At 40.6% G+C, this 6683-nt stretch overlaps 1 pseudogene; it reads right to left on the bottom strand.

Annotated features, from left to right (window-relative positions):
* Nucleotides 1-545: 545 nt before the first annotated feature.
* Nucleotides 546-1354, bottom strand: LOC138283421 (protein SREK1IP1 pseudogene; annotated as a pseudogene).
* Between the last annotated feature and the right edge of the window lie 5329 nt (nt 1355-6683).

Below are 6683 nucleotides of genomic sequence, written 5' to 3'. Positions count from 1 at the left end.
TTCCTACATAAAGTAACACTTGAAATAAAACAAAAATACTGAAATTGAGTTGAAAAAAACAGCCATTTGTCTCTAAGTTTTTATTTGTAACTTTTTCTAAGTATGGCAGATTCTCAAAAGTAATATACCGCTATGTCCGCTTGACCCTTCTGGTTGAGGGGATATAAGGATCTGTAGGTTCAATAAGAATCTGAGGGGCCCAGAGCCAATAACTGAACTGCACCTTGCAATGGGTTGTCATTGTGTATAGGGTATGCAGCAATTCATTTGGTATATGGAATTTAGAAGCAGTGGCTATTTGCACATCTCTGAATTTGGGAGTATCCATACTAGCATTTGAATTAGAGTACATTTCTCAAAATCTACTCTTTGTTCCCCCAAGTCTCCCGATAAAAATGGTACCTCACTTGTGAGGGTAGGTCTAGTGCCCGCAACAGGAAATGGCCCAAAATGCAACTTGGACACATCACATTTTTCCACTGAAAACTGACTTGTTTTTTGCAATGTGCCTAGCAGTGGAGTTTGGGCCCTAGCACAACCATTTATCAACATTGTAGCTTTTATTGCAATTCAGTGTTTTAAACTGGAAGGCATATTCTTGTTTTTGAGTACTGTTTCAACTCAATAGATATTGTAAATAAAATTCACAAAACAAATTATGTCTATGTGAAAGAGTGAAAAGATTATTTTTAGTTTCCTTTTAATTGAAAGCATGAAAAAAATAAGATAGCAAATCACATTACTGCCATTGGAAAATGTAAGTGATGAAATAATGGCACAGCGAGTTCATCACTTAGTCACTTTTAGATGATGTGGAAGTGCTAGAAGAGGATAAGGAATGCCGCTTGCGCTTTTTTTCTTTCGATCTTTTTTGTGATGTTTGCTTTTCTTGGATTTAAATTTGTTCTCAGTTTTTTTCTCTTTCTTTTGTACTTTTTGCTTTTTATGCTTCTGATCATCTTAACTGTCACTTGATGAATGCGATCTTTTTCTTATTTTTTTATGTTTTGGTCTTTCTTTTTCTTTTTCTTTTTTGCTTCTTCTCACTCTTCTCACTCTCTGCAGAGGTATTCTTTTTATCTGTGGTAACTTGCACTCTTCTCACCTCCTCCAGCTCCTCATCTACTAACATCTAAAAGAATGTCTCGTTTTGGGTCATCCCGAAAGAAATTCCTACATTCAAATGTCAAATGACCGGGGTATCCACATTTCGTACAGCCTGCCCTGATGCTGTCCTTGTTGCCACCTGGTACAGCCATTGCAAGTCTCTCCTATTCTACTGCAGGATTTGTACAACTCGTTGCTCGCTCCACAACTTCAAAACTTCCCCCAAACAAACGCAGAACGCCCTAGCACAACCAGCACCTAGGGAAACCTAGAAAACCTGTACATGTTTGCAAACTAGACACCTACGAAAATCCAGGACATGGTGACTTGTGTGGCTCTCACAAGGTTATGTTACTCAGAATCCCTTGCAGACCTCAAAAGTTGCCTACAAATCCATCTTCCTCTTCTGTGATGGAAAGTTCTGAAATCTGAGGGGATCCACACACTTCCTTCTACCCAGCATTCTCTGAAGTCTCCCAATAAAAATGGTACCTCACTTATGGGGCTAGGCCTAGTGCCTGCAACAGGAAAAGTCACAAAATGCAATGTGGACACATCATATTTTTCCACTGAAAACTGACTAGGGAAACCTGTCAAACCTGCACATATTTGTAAAGTGGACACCTTGGGGAATCCAGGATGGGGTGACTTGTGTGGATCTCACCAGGTTTTGTTACCCAGAATCTCTTACAAACCTCAGAATTGGTTTAAAACACATTTTCCTCACCTTTCTGTGATTAAAAGTTCTGGAATCTGAAGGGAGCTACAAAGTTTCTTCCACCCAACATTTCCCCAAGTCTCCTGATGAAAATGATACCTCACTTGTGTGGGTAGGCCTAGTGCCCGCAACAGGAAACAACGCAAAACACAGCGTGGACACATCCCATTTTTCCACTGAAAACGGACTTGTTTTTTGCAATGTGCCTAGCTGTGGATATTGGCCCTAACAAGCCGGCACTTAGGGAAACCTAGCACACCTGTACATTTTCAAAACTAGACACCTAGGGGAATCCAGGATAGGCTGACTTGTGTGGCTGTCACCTGGTTCTGTAACCCAGAATCCCATACAAACCGCAAGATTTCTCTAAAAAAACACATTTTCCTCACATTTCGGTGAATGAAAGTTCTGAAATCGGAGGGGGGCCACAATTGCCCTACCACTCAGGTGTTCCCCTCTGTCTTCCGATAAAAATTATACCTCACTTGTGTGGGTGGGCCAAGAGCCTGCAACAGGGAGGGGCCAAAAATGTGTAGACTATGAGGGTGAACCAAAGTGGGTCGAAAAGGGCAGGTCTTTAAATACGTCTTTAGGCTCACTCTGCTTTGAGCACTGACACAAGTGAGGTATCATTTTTATCGGGAGACCAAGGGGTACTCTATCAACAACACCACGCATGTGCTTTTTATAGTCCAAAATGCACAGAGCTTTGTACACTTCAGCAACCTGACCACAAACAGTCCCAGGTGAAGTACTTTCATCATGGATGGTAATCAACATGTAGACACATCTCCTGTCTGCAAATTTCGCAGCTAGAAGTTAATCACTACACACGGCACTGCGCTGTCCCCTCTCAAGTTTTTTTTTTACAAACAAGCTCTTTTGGGTAACCTTTGCGGTTAGAGTGGATTGTACCATAACAAACAGTGTCCACTTTGACCAATTCCATGAACAATAGCACACCAGTGTAGAAGTTATCTCCATATCAATGGCTACCTTTATTAAAAAGACCTCTACCAAGTTCCCACTCAATGTTCTCACTAACTCCAAAAGTGGATGGACAACCAGTGGGGTCAATACTGGAATCCCTACCAGTGTACACCTTGAAGTTATAGACATATCCAGTCCTACTCCCAGACAGCATAGACATCCTAATTCCATTACATTCCCTCTTGCTAGGAATGTACTGCCTAAAAACCAACTGGCCCTTAAACAGGACCAAAGCCTTGTCCACAGATATTTCTTTCCCTGGGACATAGGTCAAATCTTTAAAAAACGGTCTCAATCAGGGTGATCTTGTGAGAACGCTAAAGCATTATCAACAAGATGCAGCATCCGAAGCAGAAGCAAATACCGATCACAACTCATGGTTGCAGGAAATATAGCTGTCGCCATCAAGGGACTAGTAGACCAATATGACGACAGCAAAGGCTTCCTCATCAAGCCCATCAAAAAAGTGAAACTCAAAAACTTCTTCAACTCATCCAGGTAGCTATAGAGTGGGGCTGAAGTCTGGCACTGTTGTCCCTCAAATACTGTTCAGCATACAAATTAGTCTTCTCAACAATCTCATCCAAAAATACATCGTCCATAAACAACTGAAAGACATTTATAGGCAAAAGCCTTTCAGTATTCACTCTGCGACACCACTAAAGGCAGGCAACGCCTGCTGCAGCATGTTTGGGGCAACCCAGAGTTCAGCACTTCCTACGGGAAGCCTTGCAGCCCCTGGCCTCAACCTAGATGCCTCTTGCTGCACTATCCGCACATCAGTGGTACTTCCTCCACACTGAGAGTGGCTTTATCATCAGATGTATCCTCTCAGACAGAAAATTCACTGCCAGAAACTTGCACTTCCCCTTCTCTCTCCGATGCAGAGTCAGCCTCATTTTCAAGGTCAGAGGAAGATTTGAAAAGCATACTAACAACCTGCTGAGTGGCAATCCTGCAGCTAGCCATAATCCCTACTAATAAAAGTAACTGGGCAAATAAGTCAACGAAAACCCACACAGTGTAAAATAAGTAATAAACAATACCACTCACTTGCCACAGACAGACTCAGCAGCACCTACTCTGCACAGACACATCAAGCACCAATGATATCCCATTAGAAAGGAAAAACAAACAAAACATTACTCATAACAGAATACACATTGCCCACAAATGCAAAGGAAATTTCACACACAAAAAAACAGAAGCTAAACATGCTGTTATTATTACACCATTTAAAAAACACTTTAATTCAGGGAAATTATATTCACTTATAGTAAACAGCACATAAACATTTTCTTACCAAACACACGCAACTACACAAACTACAGATCAATCGCAAGCAGGAGCCGCAGGAAATCAAAACATTTGCACTAGAATAAAATGGAGAAATTAAACATTACAATCACAAATGCAAATGCTTACAATAAATAAAACAGCTAACATGATAAAACGATATCCATCACCACCCAAATGCCAGTACACACACAGTCAGCCAAAGGCCAGTACACACAGGCTGAAACTTTCCCTGATGTTTCATGGCTGCATTTGATGATGTTGGTGTGTCATGTGTGCCAATGTCATCAGATCGCCAATGGGGGTGGAGGGGGAGTGTTAGTGGCAGCAGAAGCACTTCCACTGCCATCCCTGGTGTGGGGGGGAAACGGGAAGCCCAAAGGGGAAGCACTTGTATTGCTTCCACAAATAAATTCAAGGATACTAACTTAGTTTGTAGCCTCCAATTTCAAATTTCTTCACATTTACGGAATGTTTTAAAATTATCATTTTTAAATGTCTGCTGCTTCATTTATATACACTTTATCATTCAATTCTGATTATTTAATTTTCTAAGAAGTCGCTGACACCCAGAATAGGCTTCGCTGACCCCCACAGAATCACAGGTTAAGAACCACTGCCCTGAAATATTTCATTTTGCAAATCACGAGCAAACAATTTTTATTTTAAACAATCTGCAATTCTCAGAAAATCACAATGCAATACGTAGAACTATCAGTATTCAATCCCAGTGGAGCATTGTATACGCAAACCTTTCAGAGTGTGCCGCTTGATGATGCAATGGCCAATACCAGTGCAGCAAACACACGAACCAATCAATGCCAAAGCAGCATCTGATGACATAGTTGCAACACTTCGCAGCAGCTAAACTCCTCTAAAATTTCTTTGTGTAAGCAGAACTTCTACAAAAACCCCAAAGCAAAGTACAAATACCAAATAACTCATGTCTGTTCCACCAAAGAAATTCAAAGTTGTCACTCACTCAAAGGAACAAAGGGGGAATAAAGGTTTCCATTGTTATCACTCACACAGTGGCATCTTAGCCAGCGGGAAATCATCCTGACAAGTGTATCTTTTCCTCTGCGCAACAGGATCTACAAACGCGATCTACAAACACCAGTCATCATTAGTACACTCGCAACGTAACATTACAGTTTTCAATTGTGTGGCCGATGGCACTTCACGAACCAACACAACAAAACTTCAACAGACAAGTTAAACATGTTATTATTTATCTACCCCAGGATCTGAACTGTGACAAATCTAATAGTCACTTCAACTTCTCAACAAGTGCACATGAATTTACATAAACATTCAATATACACAAAGAAGATCATTAGCTCTTCTGTCCAACTTTGCAGTTTCTTTGACTTAAAATAGACACCACACCACAAGATACACAGTGTTAACACAGATACTGCATGCTTAACACACACAATTTGCGACCCTCAACGCTGCTTACACTCACTTTTCAGACACCACAACTGCCTTCAAAATTGCCGGAACACCCCCAATACTCCAAATTGGACCATGGACTTTAGGGTCATCCGCTGAACTTAGACAAGTTCTAGATCTTTTTCTGGAATCATTTTAGCTCCTTACACTTCAGTGACAAACAATCTTTGCCACAATTGATCCAGTGCTCTTTTTGGTACCATAATACTGAGGTATAGTCATCTATTAGATTGCAGCACTGGTCATATGGACCTTTGTCTGTTGACTGAAAATTTATGAAAGGAGCTAGAATCAGCACAATATTTCCATTTCCACAAAAATGGCAGAGAGGATGGTATCCAAACTATGGAGGTTTATGAACACAATTTAGTCAAATTTACTAGTTAATCAATCATTAAATCAATGTATCCAATAGTTAGATACATGCGTTACATCATTGTTATCATGTAACCTAAAATGTGTACTTTATGAAAAAGAATATGCGAAATATAACAGGCTATAAAGCACAAAATAGAAAATAGATTGTTTCCATAAAGTAACTTCCATATTCTATATAGAGCTTTAAAAGTAGCAAGGGGAATTTAGAGGAAGATGTCAGATTCTGTTGAACCAAGTTAAGGTTCATGGGAAAGTGGCACATGTGCTTCAGCATAAAACTCAACATCATAACAAGAGGAAATCAACAGATTTCAGAAAAGGCCTTCCCTCAACTAAGCCAGAACAGGATTTGCTAAACCATAGCGTAAAACACATAATTAATACACAGTAGACGTTTCTGGAAGCTTCATCCCATCAACTCCCTCCAGTTTGACCAATCAGGGGTACAGCGTCTCCTGGGAACGGGTAAACACCCCAAGTTCCCATCCCCGATCAAAGAATCACACAGCTGCACGTCCTTGAAAGAAGCAACAGTCCGGTCTGCCCAGTACAGGAAGCTCTCTCCCAACCCAACGTACTTTATGTCCACAGCCAAGTTCCAATTACTGTTCTCTAATCTATCAGTTCTCATAGTAAACAAACGTCTATTCTAACTAACAAAGTAGATAGGACATCTGAATTGGAAAGAAAACCTGGGAACAACTCAAGAAGAACATTTTATTTTGAATACGAGAGAAGA

Source organism: Pleurodeles waltl, chromosome 3_1, assembly GCF_031143425.1.
Source record: "Pleurodeles waltl isolate 20211129_DDA chromosome 3_1, aPleWal1.hap1.20221129, whole genome shotgun sequence".
Lineage (NCBI taxonomy): Eukaryota > Metazoa > Chordata > Amphibia > Caudata > Salamandridae > Pleurodeles > Pleurodeles waltl.
This window is presented reverse-complemented; position numbering and strand designations above follow the sequence as displayed.